The following is a 22045-nucleotide window of genomic DNA, read 5'->3' as shown; positions in this document are numbered from 1 at the left end:
ATACATCCATCCACATTATCCACACATCAATCCACATCATCCATACATCCATTCACGTCAATCCACATTATCCTCCACACATCAACCCACATCATCCATACATCCATTCACGTCAATCCACATCATCCATACATCCATCCACATCAATCCACATTCATTTCATAAGTATTCTCATTCTCATCTAATCACATCTTTTTCTATCTCGTCACTTATTTCCTCATTTATCCTCATCAGATCTCATCCACTTGCATCTACCCATACATCTCATCACTTCTCATACATTAACATCTATCCTGTTTACATCGCATCTTATCACATCTCATTCATTCACATCCCGATTCACATGCTAACACATTCATTCACGTTCCTTATCGTTCATTCACATCCCAATTCACATGCCATCACATTCATTCACATCCCTTATCATTCATTCACATCCTGATTCACATGCCATCACATTCATTCACATCCCTTATCATTCATTCACATCCCGATTCACATGCTATCACATTCATTCACATCCCTTATCATTCATTCACCTCCTAATACACATGCTATCACATTCATTCACATCCCTTATCATTCATTCACATCCTGATTCACATGCTATCACATTCATTCACATCCCTTATCATTCATTCACATCCTGATTCACATGCCATCACATTTATCAGATTCACATCACATCCATCCATTCATTTGCATTTATCACATCCATCCATTCATTCACATTTATTAGATTCACATCACATCCATCCATTCATTCACATCACATCCATCCATTCATTCACATTTATCTGATTCACATCATATCCATCCATTCATTCACATTTAATAGATTCACATCACATCCATCCATTCATTCACATTTATTAGATTCACATCACATCCATCCATTCATTCACATTTATCTGATTCGCATCACATCCATCCATTCATTTACATTTATTAGATTCACATCACATCCATCCATTCATTCACATTTATCTGATTCACATCACATCCATCCATTCATTCACATTTATCTAATTCACATCACATCCATTCATTCACATTTATCTTATTCACATCACATCCATCCATTCATTCACATTTGTCTAATTCACATCACATCCATCCATTCATTCACATTTATCTGATTCGTATCCCATCTCATCACATTTATCTAATTCACATCACATCCATCCATTCATTCACATTTATCTGATTCATATCCCATCTCATCACATCTATTTACCTCTCATTCTCATCACATCTATTCTCATCACATCCATCCATCCATTCATTCCCATCTATCTGATTCGCATTACATCTCATCACATCTATTCAGCTCACATTCTTGTCACTCCTATTCTCATCGCATCCATCCATCCATTCATTCCTATCTATCTCATTTGCATCACATATCATCACCTCTATTTACCTCTCATTCTCATTACATCTATTCACCTCACATCCATCCATCCATTCATTCTCATCGCATCTATTCACCTCACATCCATCCATCCATTCATTCTCATCACATCTATTCACCTCACATCCATCCATCCATTCATTCTCATCTATCTGATTCGCATCACATATCATCACATCTATTTACCTCTCATTCTCATATATCTGATTCATATCACATCTTATCACATCTATTCTCATCACATCCATTCTCTATTCATTCTCATCTATTTGATTCATATCACATCTTATTACATCTATTTATAGAATGTAAGAGAATTCTTATTTTTGATATAAACATTCTTTATGCATTTATTTATGCACAAGAACAACTTCAGTGGGAAACAACACTTTATAAAAATCCGTTTATGCATCTATTTATGCATAAAATTTAATTTTAAGGAGAGTAACACTTTCGAAATAAAAATAAATCTTTTATGCATCTTTCTATGCATAAAAATAAAATTAATGAGAGTAACTCTTTTGAAATAAAAATAAATTTCTTTATGCATCTTTCTATGCATAAAATCAAAATTGATGAGAATAACACTTTTGAAATAAAAATAAATTTCTTTATGCATCTTTCTATGCATAAATTCAAAATTGATGAGAATAACACTTTTGAAATAAAAATAAATTTCTTTATACATCTTTCTATGCATAAAATCCAAATTGATGAGAATAACTCTTTTGAAATAAAAATAAATTTCTTTATGCATCTTTCTATGCATAAAATCAAAATTTGATGAAAGTAATGCTTTTATAATAAAAAAATTCTTTTATGCATCTATTGATGCATAAATTTAATTTTAATGAAAGTAACACTTTTATAATAAAAAATTCTTTTATGCATCTATTTATGCATAGAAATCAAATTTGATAAAAGTAACACTTTAATAATCAAAATATTCCCAATATGCATCTTTCTATGCATAGAAATTAATTTTAATGAAAATAACACTTTTATAATAAAAATTTTTCTAATATGCATTTTTCTATGCATAGAATAAAAATAACACTTTTAGAATACACAAGCGGTGGGGATTACTCTTTTTGAATAATAAAAAAATAAAACTTATTTCACCAAATTTAAGAAAATTTTTCCATAACCTCCTTTGTATGGCTGACCATTTTTCAATTTTTTCACTCTAAAATTTACTAGAAATTATCCAAGATGATTTAAATCATTCTAATCTAATCAATTTTCACTTTATTAAGAGTAAACAATATGAAAAAATTAATTTCATCAATTTTATTACACATCTAGGATAAAGAAAGGCTGAATTCAATAATGAAGAGAAAGGGGAAAGCCTTTCCAGCAAGGCATAACATCCATTTTCATTTCATTAGGAACTCAATGGAGTCTTTTTGGGCCCTTTAATTTGCCATGAGGTTATGGAAACGTTTAACTTTTTGACAAATAGGAGCCCGCCATGTAAGCAAAAACCATGGGTTTGTAAGAGAGGTGTAAGAGTGGTCAAAGGGTGCACTTTTTCCCCCAAAAGGGGGAGGGGGCTTACAATTTTTGGACCTCCATAACTTCTACATACAAGCTCCGATTTGAGCGGAGATTACAGATCCGTGATCTACGCATCAAGAGCTTTCCATAGATATGTTACATGATATGGTTTTATTCGCTAGATTTTAAATTCCATTTTTTTTTCAAAATTCAAATTCGAATAAGGTAGCCGTTTTGAAGCTTCAAATTAGAAAACGTTTCTTCTTAAGAGAAAAGGTTTGACTCCCTTAAACTGCCAAATAAAAGGGCCCAAGAAGACTCCATTCAGTTCCTAATGTAAAGAAAGCAAAAATCAGAAAACCATAAAATAGAATAAGAAAAAGTAGAATTTCTAACTTACTAGGAGTTTTTGTGAGATTTCCTTTGGCTTGATGGTTTGAGGGATCTACTCTTGTTTGCAACAAGAGTGGCCACCAATTCTTTTAAAGAAAAAATGGTCAAAAACAAATGAGCTATCAATGAATTCACTGTTTTTTGCTCTAGGAGGAGTAGAGTAACAGTGCATAAAACACTATTAACCATTTACAAAGGGGGAGGCTTCATTTATAGGAAAAAGTGAGCCTCTAACCAAGCAAACTGATTCTAGAATTTTCTAGATTGGTTTGGTCAATTTTTGACCATTTTTAGGTCAGGTTAGCTTACTTTTTGGATCTAATTGAAGCAGGAGACTAGAGAGATGAAAATATCTCATTATTTGTGAGTTTAAAACTCAACCACACATGTGAAATAGGGGCCTCCTTCATGAGGGAAATTTCCCACACTGTGTCAAAAATGCATCATTTCTTCAAAATATCTGTTCTTTTTTTACTAATAACCTTGTCCTTAGTAACTCTTCATCTTATGTGAGCATTTACTCATTTTTTGGGGGGTTTTTATTTATTCTTCCATTTATCTCTTCCCTACATTTGGATTAATCTAATTGGTCCATAGGAACCTTAATTCAAAAATTTTACAAAATTTAGACCCTTCAAAATTCACGAATCATCATTTTTCAATCAGAATCCAATTCAACTCATCAGTTCTCAACCAGAATTTAAAAATCATATCAACCACATTGGAACTCATCATCTGCACGGTTCTTGTTGGAACTATAAGGTAAATACCATCATGTCTAGGCCTCAAGCAAGTCAAGGATTCCATGCAATTGCGGTACTTCCATCTGAAGACCTAATTACTAAATTATGAATTTTCGTCTGAATAACAATTTGTATGAATTTTATCACACAATTACAATCTTTTACTGTTTTTTCATAAATTTTTGATATTTTGGCTTCTCGATTGATCTTCATTAGCCAATTTGCTCTGATACCAACTGTAAGATCCCTGTACCCACCGCGCAACGAATTCTGGGGTGCTAGCAACGGAAGTAGCACTTCTTGCACGGGGCAGGGTTCCACACTCAGGGCCTCGCTACCCACGGATATCTGGACAAGAGACTAATTCCTTGGTTCTTCCAAAACTGAACCCGGAAAAAACTTCCTTCGTCCAGAAAGCATAGGACGAAATCCACACTGCGTAAGACGAGGCTACCCTTTCAAGTAGAGATCCTCGGGCATAGTCCTAGCACTATGCTTTGCAAGGCATCCATCCTAGGAAACTGAGAGCCATTTGACAAGTTCCAATTTAGACTGAAGGTGAGTTTGGCCCTCCCACTCGACGCTTACCAGGTCAAGTTCTACCTTCTCTACTAGGCCTAAGGCTGTGGACAACTGGATGGAGAGTAGCTCTCCCTCGCCTCCATCTTCTAGGAAGCTGGGAAAGTGGATGCTTATGTACACCGAGCGAGATTCGCCTACTTGTTCCAGCACAAGCTTTTGTAGATCCTTGGGGAGGTTACGCACAAGGGTAAGGACAGCATCCATGCTGCAGCAGACATCTTGGGTTAGCTTTTGCCACACTAGGATGTAAATAAGATTTGCAGTAGCTAATAAGCGGAAGTATGAAAGGGTGAGGGGACGACAAAATCTCAGCCGGACGTTCGGCTCCAAACAAGGAAACGAGGTGTGTTATTGAAGAAATATCTTATAGTCAATGTGCAGGATTCTCAGGCCAAAGTTAGGGTTAAGTCTCCGGAGGGGTGGTGGGGGGTCGGATTCATGAGCCCTTTGTTAGCTTCCTTTTTGTGAGGTTAGAAAAGAAAGAAATTGACAGCATATTGATGTTGTGCAGGGTTGCAGATATATATATATATATATATATTATTTTTCTTTTTTTCCCCTTTAGACAAGACTAGTGGAGAGACTCGACAGAAACTAAAAGAAAATAGATCGCCAAGAAACTTTACATTTGTTTCTGCTTTCCAACAAAGAGTGGGTTCACCCAATAAATGTCCTTGACGCTCATGCGCACTGTCAGGCGGTACCTACGTGGTGAGGTTTGCTTTACTTGGCTAGGAGTTTTGGAGCTAGCCTCCTCCAAGTCCACAAAAGATGGGGGAGAGTTCACAGATGGCTCCGACACAAATGTTACCCCCCAAGGGCTGATCCTAGACTTGAAGGGGTGCTTGACTCATCTCCAAGCTGCTAGGACAGCCTTCCGAGTGTTCGGGTCAATGACATAAAGGTTTGGGTCACTAGATTTGTTGACCTTCATGACGTTCATCAACGGGAAATCCAAAATCCCGGTAGCACTAACAACACATCCATTTTCTTAGTTTGTTCCCTTTTGTTTCTCCCTTTTTATGATTGACAACTTAAACAACACAAAACGGCAAGTGCCACACCAATTTTACACGAGTTAGCGCGCTAATTCCTCGTGACAAATGATGTTATAAACTGAAGGTCTTGACACCACCTCGGCAGGGGTGCCACCTATGAGAGGGGAAAAATTGGGTAGGGTGCCTCTACACCCCAAACCAACCTCCGCTCTCACAAAGGATGCTAGAGGCAAGGACCTCCCTAGCAACCAAGGTTAGAGGGGCACCACCTAGTAGCCAAAGATGCGGGCGGCTAGGACACTGTTATGCAAGGAATGCGAACAAGCAAAAGTGCTAAAGCACACACATGGCTTTGTATTCAAGACAAGCAAACAGCCAACCCTTCCTTTGCGAGGAGGCACCTTAACACAATAAGAAGGCTTACTAGAACGTGAACATACTAGCATAGTGTGAGCAAACACAAATAAAGCAAGGTGCTAGAAACAATCATGACAAATGCTCCAGGCATGCCGGCATACACTCTGAGGTCTCTTGCATCACAAATTCAAATTGACACCCACCTCTAAGCACACGAAGAGAAACCATGCATGCATGACCTATTAGCTCCAAGGCCTAACTAATCCACAAATTTCATTTAAGGACCATTATCTACTTCATTTGAGGAAAGAAAAAGAGAGAGAGAGAGAGAGAGAGAGAGAGAGAGAGAGAGAGAGAGAAGGGAGGGGAAAATAGAGGGGTGTGGGTAAGAGGAACAATTCATGCATGGTACGGAGAAATCCAAGCAAAACACATTAATTTCACATGCTAAGAGAAGGAAAACCAAACACAAAAGAACCAAGCTCACAAAACCTTGGAGCGAGAACGGCACTTGTTTTCTTCTTGAAGAGGGAGCCTCGGTGCCACCAAGCAATTGCTTTACAAAATATGTGCGTTTATGCGCAATGATGTAGGTGTGAATGCCCAATGCTATGAGTGAGGGTGGTGGTGAATGATGTATTACCCCCTCGCTTGTGCTTTCAAACTTGTGTGGTTACAGAGGTGTCGATGAGGGATATGCTAAGTGAATGCAATTTCTTCTATGATGTGTTTGGGTTTTTTTTTGGGGGGGGATGATGGCATAATGCTCATAGTGAGAGCTTCATGAAATGGGGTGCAAGTAAGCTTATGGTTTTCCTAAGAGAGGTGAGGGTGGTGGTGGCTCATGTGGGAATCCCAAATGAGAGCTAGGATGCAAGTACTAATGTGAGTATTCCCCATAACGGGCCATATGCAAGTGTTCTCTCTTCTCTTGCTCTTGGTTGGATCCCCCAAATGAGAGGATATGGGGGGTATATATACAACTCCCCTCTCATGGTTTAGGGTTTTGCCCAAACCATGGTTTTGCAAAATGTGTGCTAGAATTCCATTTCACAAAAAAAGAAATGATCACCCTAGATACCCCCTCTTAGATGGAGGGCTCTAGAATGAGGTGTTGGGCTGCTACAGAGATGAGCGGTTATATAATTTTCATAAAAGATGGGCATGATACATCATATGGACATGCAAAAAGAAAGGAAAAAAATGAAAAGGAAAATTTGGTGTTGAGGCTACCCTCCCGCAGTTGGCATTGCCGGGCTTCCCACTTGTCAAAGATCTCATCCCTCTCTCTCACCATCATCAAACCTTGTAGCTATCAAGAATGGAAGGCTCATGCCCTCCTTCCACTTACACCTTGCATGCCCTCCTTCCCACTTGTCAAAGATCTCATCCCGCTCTCTCACCATCGTCAAACCTTGTAGCTATCAAGAATGGAAGGCTCATGCCCTCCTTCCACTTACACCTCGCCTAGGTGATGCTTCATGGGTGGACTCCATGAGGGGGCATGGAGGTTTTGGGTATTCACATGCGTGTGCACATAGATGCATGTGCATGCATGCATACAAGGATGTAAGAAAGCATGTTTGTGTGTGAGTAGGCATGATGAGCGTGGCCTACATCAAGATGTACAGGAATGCTTTAATGAAGGTGCTAGGGAATCATGCTCATGTAGAGGTTGGACTTGATGGTAGACAATGATTCCATCCTTCTATGCTATGCACACATAGATGGGTAGCTTTTGCATACGGCATAGGTGGGCATCCATACTTACAGGTCATGAGTCTAGTACCCTTGTGCTTGGCTAGGATGTGCCATGTATATACATGCTTATTGTGGTGCATGCTTATGCCTTTTTGCCAAGACCTACTCATGGGGGTGTCCATGAGTGGACTTGCATGGGTACATATTTTTATGTAAATGCATGGGCATGTGGATAAATGCTAATCATATGTGCATGAGCTTATATGGGCCTTAATTGGGTATAGACATGGCTAATATGATGGTTGCAAAGCATAATCTTTTTTTTTTTGCAATTTCCTTATTTTTTAAATGTGGATGAAATGTGGTTTAGCATGTCTGTGGGTGCATTCATGTTTGTAGGTGAATGTGTATGTGTGTGTGTGTGTGCCTTGTATGTATAGTCGTACGTGTGTACGTGTGTACGTATGTGTATACATGTGTATGTATGTGTATTTGTGTGAATGTGTGTACTAGGTTGGTGTGTGCTTGTATATGTGTGTATGTATGTGTGTATTGAATATGCAGCTTGTATGTAAGTGCATGAGTATACATGTGTGTGAGTGTGCATATGGATGCACGTATGCGTGTGCATTCATAATATGTGTGCATGTAAGTATGTGTTTATGTGTATAGTCCTGAAACGTGGGATAGAATGCATAAGAGAAGGTGAGTGTGTGTGAGTATTGTATGTGTTGGGAGCGTGTAAGTGTGAGTGCATGTGTGTATAATGTGAACAAATGTGGGTGTGTTTGTGATGGGGAAGGTGCACGTGAGTATGCATACGTACATGTGTACATATGTGCTTTGTATGTATGCGTATGTCTAGGGGATGAGAGCGTGGAAGAGTGTGTGTGTGAGTGTGGGCGTGCAAATATATGTGTGCACAAATGTGTGTGCTCATAAGCGTATGTGTGCCCCGTAAGTGTGTGTATGCTTGCATGAGAGCGTGTGCATGTGTGTGTAACTTAGAAGGAGAGCAAAAAAGGGCATGTGTGTGTAGCTTAGGAGGAGAGCAAAAAGGTCACATGTGTGTGTAAATATGCATGTATGTGTGTGGGCATGAGGGCGCACGAGAGAGATGAGCGTATGTGTGTGTGTAGTGACTGTGGGCGTGCATATATATATGTGTGTGTAGTTATGTGCGCAAGAGAGAGTAGGAGAGAAAGAACGAGAGAGAGTGTATGAGAGAGGGAACGAGAAGAACGAGTGTGTGTGCTCGTATGTATGTGTGTGTATGTGTGTGTGTGCTCAAGAGAGAGTAGGAGAGAGGGAACAAAAGGGAGTGTGTGTGAGAGAGGGACAAGAGAGGTGTGTGAGAGAGGGAATGAGAGAAAAAGAACGAGTGTGTGTGCTCGTATGTATGTGTGTGTATGTGTGTGTGTGCTCAAGAGAGAGTAGGAGAGAGGGAACGAAAGGGAGTGTGTGTGAGAGAGGGACAAGAGAGGTGTGTGTATGGTGTAGATAACGAAAGAGAGTGTGTGAGTGTGGAAGCATGAGAGAGAGTTTGAGAGAGTGAGCAAAGAGAAGAGGTGTAAGAGGGGCTCTCTCCTAGCATCATAGAGAAGGGATCCTATGGGCTCCCCTTTTGTGAAGCAACAGGGAGAGAGATGATGCATGGGCCGACGAAGACCCATACGGCAAGCAAAAGGGGGGGGTGGTAGCAATAGAGAGCATGGGGGTGGGGCTTTTGTGAAGCGCAACAGCACAAGCGAAGGGGGTGGTGGTCAGGGCGAAAGCAATGGGGAAGTAGGGGCTTGCATGCCCCCCCTTTAACCTTTATATATATATATATACATATATATATATATATATATATATATATATATATATGTGGGTTTGATTCCCCAAGGGACCACCCATAAGGGGTTGTCCCACGCTCATAAAGAGTGAGACAGGGAGCTCTTCTCAAGACCCGAAGGCCCCAATGATGCACCCACAGTGGTGGGTTTTGACCACAAGACCTGCCGAACACCATCCCCTTAAGCTACGCAACTTGTTGTGGCCCGAGTTCACACACACACACACATTTTTAGGGGGGAGACGGTTGCAAAAATTCCCAGCACACTGTTTTTTCCACTTGTAGGGCTCCCCATACCTTACACTATATGAGTTGTACTATGCCTACTCTCCCCACTAATCACATGTCTATACCCTTTGCAAATAAGAGGATGGCCTTGTTCACCCACTGATAATGTTTACTGCTAGAAACATGACAATTAAGGAACAATTAATAATTTTTGGGTAACCTAGGAATTAAGGGCATGGTTTACCTTGATTGGCTCACCATAAGTACATAAAAAAGCATACATCTATTGATGCATGTAGACAAGAACAAATTTTTGTCTCTAACCTGGTTAAGGTATATTGGAAGGTCAAGCTGAAAATCTTCTTAACATGAGCCTGGCAAAGGGGAAAATGCAGGTAAGTATACACTTGTCTTTTCATGCTATCTAGATATTTGGCTCGTAATATCACGAATTGGCTCTAGTAGGCTGCTTGGTTAAGTTGTTTAACAAGACTTGCATGCCTATGGGAAGAAAAATTTGCATGACACTTGCTAATTGTACTCACTAACTATCTCATTAGTTTTAATGGAATCTATGACAAATACCATGGTTATATTCTAAAACTTGGAAAAGTGTACTCCTAATGGCTGATGGAGTTCCTATTGTGTTTTGGTCTGGTTTTGCTAGTGAGCATGATAGTGTTACTACCTTTTAAGGGGTATGATAAACATATACTCTCGGACTATAGGAGTTGTATGCTACATGCTATCTCCTACATCTTAGATGCTTGTGTAGGCAAAGGATCTACACATCACCTATGGTTGGCAGAATTTGGGCTAGTATGATGGCACTAATTAATTACTATCTGTCCTTTCTGATTACTTACACTTTGTGCTTGATGTTTACAGTTCAAAAATGCTATTTTACTAATACAATAAACATTCTAACACTATCATAGTCTATCTTTTACATACAGATGTCTCTTATTGAACATCTTTATAATGGCTTATTAAAGGGGGAGAGATAGCTGGAAGTTTATTTCTTTGATAATGGTGCAATGGCATTTATCTTGTAGGCCCTCCGTGATTGGTATGTCTTATGGGTCTTGTTTATGCATCCAACTTTTCTAACTAGTTTGGGATGCATGCAACTCTTACTTGTCCTTTCTTTCTAGTTAAACATGGGTTAACTCCTTCTAATATCCTTATGCCAGCTAAGTGCCGAGCGTAATGAATGCAGTTTTTCACGAGCTAACTGTAGGTCAAAAGACTTTGGGGACTCAACATTCCCTGCTAGGATTTTTTCTTAGCACAATGCTTCATTTATTTTTAGCTACATTAATGCTTTGACTATATGATACTACATTCATCTTTACTACAAGACTCAATGTAGGCCTTGGAATGTTCAAATCACAAGCTTACTTCTGATTGGATTTGCAGCACACATGGTTTGCTAGGTTTCATACCACTGGCTAATTGCAAAAGGAAGGATCTAACACTCTCTGTTATGCTTAACATACAAATTTGTCTAACTTCTCATAAGCATAAGTTTACAGAATTCTCTTGGTTATATTCATGGTGCACTGCATCTATGGGTGCAATGAATTTTGTTGATACTTGCAAGATGTAGCATCACCTGCACTACTTGCTGGTTCTGGGTATTTTTAGTAATGATGTTGAACTTCTAGATTACTAGTTTGCTGATCTTTATGTGAAATTGATGAATGGAAGTAAGGAAATACATAAATTCCCATGTATGCTTAATTTTTATGGTTTTTATGATTTTTGTCTTCTCTAATATGAATATGATGTTATGCCTCATTGAAAAAAGGCATTCCCCTCTCTTCTTTAGTAAATCCAACCATTCTTTATCCTAGATGAATGATTAATGGATAAAATCAAGCTTTTCATAATGTTTCTCTTTGATAAGTAAATGTTTACATTAGAATGATTTAAATACTCTTGGTGAATTTCTAATTAATTTTAGAGAGTTAAAAATTAAAAAATGGTCAGCCATACAAAGGAGGTTATGGTGAAATTTTCTAAAATTGAGAAAAATAAGTTTTACTTTTTTATTTCAAAAGAGTAATTTCCATCGTATAAGTATTCTTAAAGTATTATTTTTCATGCTAGGTATAGAAAATGCATACTAAAACTATTTTATTAAAAAAGTGTTACTTTCTTTAGAATTAAATTCTATGCATAGAAGGAAGCATATTGAAAATGTTATTTTGATTATAAAAGTGTTATTTTCATCATAAATGATTTTTATGCATAAATTAGATGCATAAAAGAAATTCTTTTATATTAAAAGAGTGATTTTCATCATAAATGATTTGTATGCATAAACATATGCATAAAATATTTTTTATATATTAAAAGTGTGATTTTCATCATAACTGGATTTTATGCATAAATTAGATGCATAAAGAAATTCTTTTATATTAAAAGAGTGATTGTCATCATAAATGATTTGTATGCATAAACATATGCACAAAAGATTTTTTTTATATTAAAAGTGTGATTTTCATCATCATAATTGGATTTTATGCATAAATTGGATGCATAAAAGAAATTCTTTTATATTAAAAGAGTGATTGTCATCATAAATGATTTGTATGCATAAACATATGCATAAAAGATTTTTTTTATATTAAAAGTGTGATTTTCATCATCATAATTGGATTTTATGCATAAATTGGATGCATAAAAGAAATTCTTTTATATTAAAAGAGTGATTTTCATCATAAATGATTTGTATGCATAAACATTTGCATAAAAGATTTTTTTATATTAAAAGTGTGATTTTTATCATAATTGGATTTTATGCATAAAAGAAATTCTTTTATATTAAAAGATTGATTTTCATCATAAATGATTTGAATGCATAAAAGATTTTTTATTAAAAGTGTGATTTTCATCATAAATGGGTTTTATGCATAGATTGGATGCATAAGAGAAATGTTTTTATTCTAAAAGTGTAATTCCTACTAAATTGGATTTATGCATAGAAAGATGCATAAAGAATTTATTTTAATCCAAAAGTGTTATTCTCATCAATTTTGATTTTATGCATAGGAAGATGCATAAAGAATTTTATTTTTATTCCAAAAGAGTTATTCTTATCAATTTTGACTTTATGCATAAATAGATGCATAAAGAATTTTATTTTTATTCCAAAAGAATTATTCTTATCAATTTTGATTTTATGCATAAATAGATGCATAAAGAATTTTATTTTTAATTCAAAAGAGTTATTTTTATCATTTTTTATTTTATGCATAAATAGATGCATAAAGAATTTTACTTTTAATCCGAAAGAGTTATTCTTATCAATTTTGATTTTATGCATAAAAAGAAGCATGAAATATTTATTTTTATTTCGAAAGTATTATTTTCATTGAAATTGAATTTATGCATAGATAGATGCATAAAAGATTTATTCTCATTAAAATGAAATTTATGCATAGTAAAATGCATAAAAGTTTTATTTTTAATTCAAAAGTGTTATTTTTCTTAAAATTGAATTTATGCATAAATAGATGCATAAAAGGATTTTTATAAAAGTGTTATTCCTGCTAGAGTTGTCTTTATGCCTAATTAGATGCGTAAAGAATCTTTATATCAAAAATATAGAATTCTCTTACATTCTATCAATGGATGTGGATGTGAATGTATGAATGTGGATGTGGATGTATGAATGTGGATGTGGATGTATGAATGTGAATGTGAATGTGAAAATGGATGTATGGATGTGGATGTGGATGTGGAAATGGATGTATGGATGTAGATGTAGATGTGAATGGATGAATGTGGATGTGGATGTGAAAATGGATGTATGGATGTAGATGTAGATGTGGATGTGGATGTGGATGTGGATATATGAATGTGGATGTGGATGTGGATGTATGAATGTGGATGTGAAAATGGATGTATGGTTGTGGATGTGGATGTGGATGTATGAATGTGAATGTGAATGTAAAAATGGATGTATGGATGTAGATGTGAATGTGGATGTATGGATGTGGATGTATGAATGTGAATGTGGATGTATGGATGTACGAATGTGGATGTGAAAATGGATGTATGGATGTAGATATGGATGTGGATGTATGAATGTGGATGTAGATGTGGATGTATAAATGTATGAATGTGGATGTGGATGTACGAATGTGGATGTGAAAATGGATGTATGGATGTATGGATGTGGATGTGGATGTGGATGTATGAATGTGGATGTGGATGTGGATGTATGGATGTATGAATGTGGATGTGGATGTACGAATGTGGATGTGAAAATGGATGTATGAATGTGGATGTGGATGTGGATGTGGATGTGGATGTACGAATGTGGATGTGAAAATGGATGTATGGATGTAGATGTGGATGTATGGATGTATGGATGTGGATGTGGATGTATGAATGTGGATGTGAAAATGGATGTATGGATGTAGATATGGATGTGGATGTATGGATGTAGATATGGATGTGGATGTATGAATGTGGATGTGAAAATGGATATATGGATGTAGATATGGATGTGGATGCGGATGTATGAATGTGGATGTGAAAATGGATGTATGGATGTAGATATGGATGTGGATGTGGATGTGGATGTATGAATGTGGATGTGGATGTGGATGTGAAAATGGATGTATGGATATAGATGTGAATGTGGATGTACGAATGTGGATGTGTATGTCGAATAATAAATGCGAAAAATGTATGTGAATGGATATGAAGTCGATATGAGCGAATGGATGAGATGAGATGTCATGTGAATCAAAATGTGAATGAATAATATAAGATGTGAACGAATGAGATGTAATGAGAAATGGATGTGATGAGACGTAATCTTAATTAAGAAAGATAGGAATGGATGTTATCAGTGAATGAATCTGATGTGATGGGATGGAAAATGATGTATTTGGTCAAGAATGGATACACATATAATTTGGATTTGGGTTAAGTAATATGGATTGATGTGCAACAATCTGGAAAGACGTGAGTTCATTATAGAAATTGTATTTGTGAACTGTTTGTAAATGATTGTTTTATGTCAAGAATGCTGGGGAAGCATTTTCACTGTCTTGAGAATGTGGTCATGGAGACCTACCTGATAAAGTCATTTTCACTGTCTTGAGAATGTGGTCATGGAGACCTACCTGATAAAGTTGCAACAGCTGACGGAGAGTCAACGGAGGACGTCTCACGTAGCAAGGTCGGCCGAGGTCTTGACCAGCCTCGGTTCGATTTAAATGGTGAGCTTCTGGTACGGTGGATGAGGGACCAAGGAAGCGGCCTATGAGTGAAGCGCTAGGTGACCTACGAAGGACCCTAGAGGGTGCTGACCATATGGTGCTCGGTCGAAGATACCCACATGTGCATCGTGGAAGATATTGGAACAAGGAGTAAGAGTTGTTTTCTGAAACCGAGTATGGATCTGGTTGAATGACCTTGTTGGTCCTCAACGGATGAGTCCATGACTCTTTTATATGGACCTGTTGGTTGATCTTGCTGATCTTCCACGGAGATTCCATTTTGTTATGTTAATATATTGCCGGTTACTATGAGCTAGGAACTATCGAAAAGGCCCCTGAGTGAACAGGTGGTGAGCGTTCTGATTGCCTATGTTGCCATAAGTACACCGATGAAGGAATGATTGGAAATAAGGAATCAACCAGGGATTTTAAGGATTGTGATCAGTGACACAATGGTTTCTTTAAAGGATTGTTTTAAAGGATTGTTTTAAAGATAGCTGATGCTAAGAAAAAAGGTAATTTCATATTGGGTGTGTGGTGTGACTAGTTTTATGTTTGCATGAACATTCAGCTAGGGGGCCTGGGAACTCTTTTCCCTGGTACCCGGGACAAAACCTAACCAAATTTCTAATTGGATCCCATCACTACAGTGGTTGGGCGGTTGGTTAACCCATGGGACTGGATGGGGTTAGGCTGGACTGATGGATCTGTAAATCGAGACTCAATTTCTGTTTAGTTCGATAGATGAAGTAAATCCCGGACAAAAATTATTCTATGGAGAAAGAATCAACGGCTGTGCCTCTCGATGAGGAAAAAAGCGTTGCCGCATAGTTATTGGGCTGAGGCTGTTTCTACAACAGTTTACATCATGAACAGGACTCCAACTGTAGCCATACATGATGTAACTCCAGAGGAGAGGTTTACTGGTAGAAAACCTGATTTGTCTCATCTGAAAGTCTTTGGATGCATTGCATATGTGCATGTGCCAGATGAGCTGAGAACTAAGCTGGATCCAAAAGTTGAAAAATGTGTGTTTATTGGATATTCCCTTGAGCAAAAGGGATACAGGTGTTATAACCCTGCTACACGTGAGTTGAGGGTAAGCAAGGATGTTGTTTTTGATGAGATGAGCAGCTGGTATGTTGCTAAAAAAGAAGCTATTGGGGCTGATGTGAGTGGAAATGTGGTTGCACAAAATGCAAGTCAGCAAATCACAGTCTTTGAGTGGACCAGGAGAGTCCTCATCTAGTGGCTCAGTTGATAGACCATGGAGTAGCAGGCTGCATCATAATACCAGTCCTGCAAATGTGGTTAGAACATCACATAAAGGCAAAAAGAAAGTGGTTGAGTCCCTTGGTATGCCTGACATTTCTGCAGGGCATTCTCATGTTGATGGAGAGTCTAGTGGCTCAGAGATGAGCCTTGATGAGGAGCTTGGGATACTAGCTATGAGAACACCTGGTATAAAGAAGGCTATGGAAGCCATGAATGCAAAGCTACGAAGATCTGGGAGAGTGAAGAATCGTGTGCAGAGATTTACCTATGAAGGTTATGTGGCACATCACTATGCATACATAGCAAAGGTTGTGCAGGTTGTAGAGCCCACATGCATTGATGAGGCTATTGGAAATGTGTGTTGGGAAAAAGCTATGGATGAGGAGATGGATGCACTATATAGAAATGAGACTTGGGATTTAGTGCAATTGCCTGAAGGCAAGAAAGCCATTGGATGCAAGTGGGTGTACAAAGTAAAACATAACAGATTGATGGAAGCATAAACAGGTACAAGGCTAGATTGGTAGCCAAAGGATATGCGCAAACATATGGCATTGATTATGAGGAAACTTTCCACCCAGTTGCCAAGATGGCAACAGTGAGAGTTGTGATAGCAGCGGCTGCATCAAAGCAATGGTCTTTACATCAAATGGATGTAAAGAATGCATTCTTGCATAGGGATTTGTAGGAAGAAGTGTATATGTTGTAGCCACCTGGTTATGAGGATGTGAGTCACCCCGAGCATGTTTGCAGGTTGAAGAAAGCCTTGTATGGCTTAAAACAAGCACCAAGAGCATGGTCTGACAAGATTTTTGAATACCTTTTACTATTGGCTTTCATGTAGCCAATGCAGATTTCTCCCTGTATGTAAGACACGGTGATAGAGGGGTTATGCTTGTTGTCATCTATGTAGATGACTTGATCATTATGGGGGACCATGATGCAGAGATCTTTGATGTAAAGATCTTGCTTAGACAGAAGTTTGAGATGGAAGGATCTAGGGGAGCTCAGATATTTCTTGGGCATTGAGGTGATTAGGTCACCACATGGTATTGGATTACTGCAGAGATAGTATGGCTTGGACATGTTGTCCAAGTATGGTATGACAGAGTATAAGCCTATCTCAGTGCCATTGGATCAGAATGGCAAGTTGAGTGCAGATTCAGGAGAGATTTTAGAGGATCCTACTATGTATAGGCGCATAGTAGGAAGCTTGATCTACATGACGATCACCAGGCTGAATTTGAGCTATGCTGTTGGGTTGGTGAGTCAGTTTATGCAGGCTCCTCAGAAGCCCCATTTGGATGCATTGAGATGCATACTGAGATATGTGAGGTCTACTTTGCATTGTGGACTATTTTATGAAACTGGGACATATATATGTGTACATGGGTACAGAGATGTTGATTGGGCTGGTAGTATCTCAGATAGAAGATCTACTAGTGGCTTCATGTTCTCTTTGGGGAGTGCTACTATGACTTGGAGAAGCAAGAAGCAACCTACGGTTTCTCTATCCAGTACAGAGGCCGAGTACAGAGGTGCTGCTATGGTAGCATGTGAGGTAGCTTGGTTGAGAAAGCTACTTGTAGATTTGGGTCTATCAGTGGATAGACAAGTTGTCATTTTCTGTGACAGCATTAGCAGTATACAGTTGGCCAGGAACCCAGTTTTTCATGCTCGCAGCATATAGAGGTCCACTACCATTTTGTCAGAGAGAAGGTCTTGGTAGGAGACGTTGACCTTGTTTATGTCAGCACACAGGATCAGGTAGCTGAGATCTTCACCAAAGCATTGGGTACAGAGAAGCTCCGTAGATTCAGGGCTTTGCTTGGTTTACATGAGATAGAGTTGAGCTCGAGGGGGAGTGTTGAGATATCAAGCTCATCTAGTGAGGCGGTGGACACTGATGACCCGCCTGGGGGATAGGCCCCACACTTACACCACTGGCATTGATTGGTGAGATCATGGGTGATATGTGGCCAGTGGGATGACAGGCTGTGTGACGGTCATTCTAGAGACTGGCATAGTTATAACGTCAGCTCATTTAGTTGGGTTCACACTATAGAGAACCCTATTATGTATTTGGTTGAGTACCTTTCATTTTGTGAGTACTCTTATCTTTGTATACGGTGTGTTGAGTGTTGAGTGAAGAAGAATATTTTCAGCCTCTCACCTTGTGTGTTCTCTATTAGCGGTTTGTGAGTGTGTGTGTGCTTGTTGCAAGAGCTCAAGCTCTCTTCTCCCATGTATATTTTTCATACAATAGAGTAAGATGTGATTTTGTATTGGTTGTTTTGGAAAAAATGGGAGTGGGACACTTATTCAACAAGATGGTGAAGGCCTTGCTCTCAAATGCTTAGGCAAGAGTGGGTCTACATGGATATTAGTCTGATGCCTTTAGCCTCAGAAGGTCCATAAGGCGGGGCTGCCCCCTACCCCATTATTGTTTGCAATGGTTACTAATCCCCTTCTCAAAACATTGACAAGTTGGTCATGGCAAGTACCTCAACTTTGCAAATGGAGATCACTTTGTGTCAATTTTTTGTAGATGATAATAGCAATAGTATCAAAGATGATATGGATAATGTTAAAGAGCTCCTTAGAGTATATGATGAATTTTACAAAGTCTCAGACTCAAGGATAGCCCCTTCCAAGACTGAATGTTTATTGTTAAGTTGAGGTGGTAAAGCTCAGTGGTTGGATGAATTTGGTTTGAAGAACATTGGTCCAGGGAATGTAATCAGGCATAGGATGCCCCATGGGATTAGATCTCTTCTCTTCTCACAAATGTTTGAGTGGTTTTTCAACAAGCTAAAAAACCGAGTCTACGAAACAATTAGTGCTGAGAGTGAAAACATTATTTTTCAGATTTACTTTAAAATTTTAAGCAATTTCTATTGCTGTTACGTAAATTTACAACAATAATTTCTATTGCTGTTACGTAAATTTACAACGCTTTGATACCAACTGTGAGATTCCACTGCCCCCTGTACACACCAGATTCCCGGATGGTAGCAGCAGAAGTAGCTTCCTCTTGTGCGGGGCACGGTTTCTCACTCGGGGCCTCGCCTTCGAATGTCCGGGCACGAGAATAAGTTGGTGGTCATTCCGAAAACCGAAACCGAGAAAATTTTCCATGCCTAGAAAACGGGGACGATTCCACCATTTTTGTTTTCTTAACGAATTTTTCTAATGAGGTCAAGATACTGAACTAACCTTCATGTGATTAAACTAGATAGAAGGGAAACTATTACATACTTAACTTGAAGGAATCACTACAAGGGATTGGGCTCATACCCGCGCTCTTAGCCGCTAAAAATGACTTGTGAAAAAAAGTAGCGGGCCCGTGTATCAGCGCGTGTATAATCGCGGCCAGAGACATGCGTGTAAAACCGCGTGTACAGTACCTCTCAGACGCGCGTCTACACGGGTATATACCCGCGTTATTGTATACAGACGCGTTAATACACGCATCTATACACGCTTCTTATTATATTAGACGCGCTTATACACGGGTGAATAGCCGCGTTCTGCTCAGTTCATGTTCCAGACGCGTTTTTACTTGCGTCCATACACGCGTTTTTTTAATTTAGATGCGCTTATACACGCGTGACTTCCAGTTTATACGCGTTAATACACGCGTAATTTCCAGGGTATCCGCAAAGATACACGCGAGTTTTAGCAGTGTTGACGCGTTTATACACGCGAACAGAGAGCAAAAAAAAAATCCAGAGAGTGCTATTTGGTGCCTGAATACTGTTCCAGCATTCCAGCACCCAATAGCACTCTCTGGTTTAGGGTTTTTGGTGCATTATACCATCCCATTAGACCATCCACGAAGAACATATGCACGAGGGAGATTAAGACAAGAACGACATGAATGCATACTGCATTGTCATTACACGATTCAAGACAGCCATGAATGTAATACTATCGATCAATCAATTCAATATTACTATCAAAATTTCATACATGTATACAAGGGAGTCCATATCTCGAAGTAGCCCATGGCTTGAGTTTACAAAAAAATATATACAATCACATCCTAAATATGGAATGTGATACTACAAGTCTGAGTACTACTCAGACCCAGATGATGACTCGGTGCTCCCCCCATGCTCAGATGAGCTCGCATCGGTCGGAATGTCCGAGGAGTAGTGCTCACGTCCACCCTCTGCAGCGGCGGCCGGTGGATCATCAGCAGCTTGTGCCTGTTCAAGTAATATATAGTATATAAGTATATATATATGCAATTCAATAAACCAAAACCATTCGTTACGAATTTTCAAGTACCTGTCGACCGTATGGTCTCATGGCCAACTCAAACTGCGCGTCCGTAATACGTCCCTCGGCTCTGAAGATGGCCCACGTGTCACGTCTGCTATGCCGGCGAGCATACGCAGTATCGTGGGTTGTGGGCTTCCTCCCCGTAACCCGTCGCTGTATCATAATCAACACAATTCGTAAGATTAAAACAATTCATAGAATCAATGAATTAAGTAAACAATCAAATAAAGTGGCAGGATACTTACGAACTCTGCCTCCCATGACTCGACGCCGCCAGATCCGAAATGCGAAGATCCAACGGTCTCCATCTGGATCCGTCGTGCCTCCACATGCTGCCTGCTCTTCACGCCACCCTCTGCTCGTTTCTTTGCCTCCTTCCACTCGCGTTTGTGCGCAGTGGCAGGTTTCTCGGCAGGATAGCCACCCGCAGCTACATTTAGCCGGTCATCGTACGCGAGTTTTTTAAGGTGAGATCTTTTATTACTTAAGATCTCCCTTATTCGCGTCCTTCCCCATACATCCGAGAATGTAGCATGTGGGGGATTGGGGTACCGACTATGTACAGCCTCTATCACCTCCCCAACTAATCTGCTATTTTGATCTTTAAATTTAATAAAACAATTTCTATATGAGTTTGATACTACCCCACGCATGTATTCCATTACCTCCCTCCCCCTCGCATCCATCACTATCCCGCCCCTATCCGTCACATCATAGCAAACCACTCTCTCCATCTCTCTCATCTCCTCCTCTTCCGAACTGTCTCCTCTAACTCTTCTCCCTCTATCTCCTCTCTCACCCCGTGCCCTACTACCTCCCCCACCTCCCCCACCTCCCCCACCAAAGCACCCGCCGCATCCTCCCCCACTCCCACTCTTCCTACTGCTACGGGTGGAGTCACGACTGGGGGATTGTCTACGTGACGGTGGCTGTGAGCCCTGACGTGACGGTGGCTCTGAGGGAGCACGTGATGGTGGCTGTGATTGAGGGTGTACGTGAGTGTGTCTGGGACGAGGTATGTCTCCTCGGTGGACGTGGAAGAGGAGAAGCTGCATGCCGTCTCGTCGGACTCGGAGGAATAGACGGCACTGGAGTGCCCTGGATACTCGCGATAGGGGTATAGACACCAGGCAGGGAAGGAGGGGGATGGACATACATATACTCTGTAAGCTCAACCGGACCAGGTTGGCGCCCAAAGTGATTCATCATCTCCATCAACCAATTGCTGTACGCAAATGGATCGGATGAAGAACCTGGAATATCCATAAAGAACCTGCAACAAACATCATCAGGGCTGTCTCTTTACTCACACATTGTCATTACACAAGTCAATTGCCTGCAAACCCTAAACCCTAAACGCCGCAGTTTTTTGTCTGTAGAAACGCGTGTATACACCCGTCAAAAAACGCGTGTATACACCCGGCCAAAAACGCGTGTATATGCGCGTGAAAAAACTCTGCAGACAGGTTACACGCGCTTCTACACGCGTTCGT

Source organism: Cibotium barometz, chromosome 39 (genome assembly GCF_041138505.1).
Source record: "Cibotium barometz isolate CiBa-2024 chromosome 39, ASM4113850v1, whole genome shotgun sequence".
NCBI classification, from domain to species: Eukaryota; Viridiplantae; Streptophyta; class Polypodiopsida; order Cyatheales; family Cibotiaceae; genus Cibotium; species Cibotium barometz.
Note: the sequence above shows the minus strand (reverse complement) of the source record.